The sequence below is a fragment of the Pteropus alecto genome, unplaced genomic scaffold (genome assembly GCF_000325575.1).
Source record: "Pteropus alecto unplaced genomic scaffold, ASM32557v1 scaffold72, whole genome shotgun sequence".
In the NCBI taxonomy this organism is placed as follows: Eukaryota; Metazoa; Chordata; class Mammalia; order Chiroptera; family Pteropodidae; genus Pteropus; species Pteropus alecto.
The window spans coordinates 10,685,042-10,686,776 of record NW_006436811.1 but is presented as its reverse complement, the minus strand read 5'-3'; positions in this window follow the sequence as shown (position 1 = coordinate 10,686,776).

The window sequence follows — 1,735 nt, the reverse complement described above, 5'->3', positions numbered from 1 at the left end:
TTTGCCACCCTTCTACTGGTGTTTTATTGTCAAAAGTCATATTCGCCTTTCTGTCATGTTCTCAGAAAAGATATTCATTTACACATATCCTCTCTCAGCTTCCGCACAGCTAGCTTCCTGTTGCTCTCTCCAAACACTGCTGCTGGAAGTGAACTTGTTCATGCTGATCAAAGAAAGACAGTGAAATTCATCTCCCCCTCCTCCACCTCTTCTCTCTGTCTCTGTCTCTCTCTCTCTCTCTCTCTGTCTCTCTCTCTGTCTCTCTCTCTGTCTCTCTCTCTCTTTCTCTCTCTCTCCCTGTCCCATTTTACGTAGAGAAAAACAATTGCATAGGAAATTAGAAAGACCCAAATGTGATATTTTCCAAATTTAACCAAAATTATAAAAGATACACCTTTTTATTTTTGCCTTGAGAATCATAGAACAAATAGATTTTCATGTGAGAAAAGTAAATGCATTGCAATGTTTTAAGGAAAAAAAAATGTAGCTGGGCCAGGCATTTCATAAGTTTTAGATGGTACTCTATGGATCTCTTATTTCTAGTTCATTCTAAAACATATTCTGACTCACTTAATATTCCAAAATTTAGTTTTCTGAACCACGCTCCCTGCTCTATATCTCATTTCTTATCCCATCTCTTATTACTTTCTTTGATATCGATGTTATGGCCCAAATTACCATGTTGCTTCCCCTTATCATTTATATCAGCAGATAGCATTTCATCAGTGAGTCATCAAATATTTATCAAGAACCTACCATATCAGGCACTGTTTTAGGTAGGAGGTCTACAGATTTGAACAATGCAATTAAGAAAGAGTCATGATAGTAAATATATAACATAATATCAGAAGATGATAAAACTGAAAACAAATGAATTGGTATAAGAGAATAGAGAGCTAAGGAGTGGAGAGACTACCTTAGTTAGTGTCCTAGAGATGCTCTCTCTAAGAAGAAGATGTGAGGAGGGAAACTTTAGTGAAGTTGGGAATCAAGACAATCAAAAATCTAGAGTAGTGTGTTTCAGCCTGGGAGAGTAGAGGTGATTCATTGAGAGGGAAGCCCGAGGAAGGATTAAGTTCGGCATGTTCAAGGACCAGCAACAAGGTCAATGTGGCTGGTGCCAGATGAGGTAGGGGGTAGGAAAGGAGGTTGGAGAGTTCACCAAGACAGAGCGTTTAGATCCATTCAGGGAGTGGCAAAGAGAAACTTATTTGGCATTTATCTTCCAAATTATATTTAGAAATATATTTGGACTTTTTTCAGTTACTAGACGACATTGGAAAATGTTAAACAGGGGAGCGATTTGAACTGACATATATTTGTTTTGTCTCCTTGACTGAGGTGCAGGGAATTAACTACAGAGGCAGCTAGAGTGTAGGAAGACTCCTCAAGGCATGCCTGTCTCTCCAGGTCACACAACCTTGTATGTTTCTCAGATGTGGCTCCACCGTTTTATCTGAGCAGCTCATTCTTTGGCCACCTTAAGTGATAACTTGCTGCCTCATCTCTCTGCCTGGCTCAAATCCAAGACTTTGCCATCTTCCTTCTGCCTCAACATGGCATTCTTCAGTTGGTCTCTGCTACTAGGGAGCAACCCACACCCCCACAGCCAATTTGTACTTGTGCCCCGTCACCAGGACACTGGAATATTTTAAAATCTTTGTTTATTTCTTTATTTGACATTCCTTCTTTTTCAGTGGACCTAGAATTCCAAACTCTCTACAGTTTAAATCAC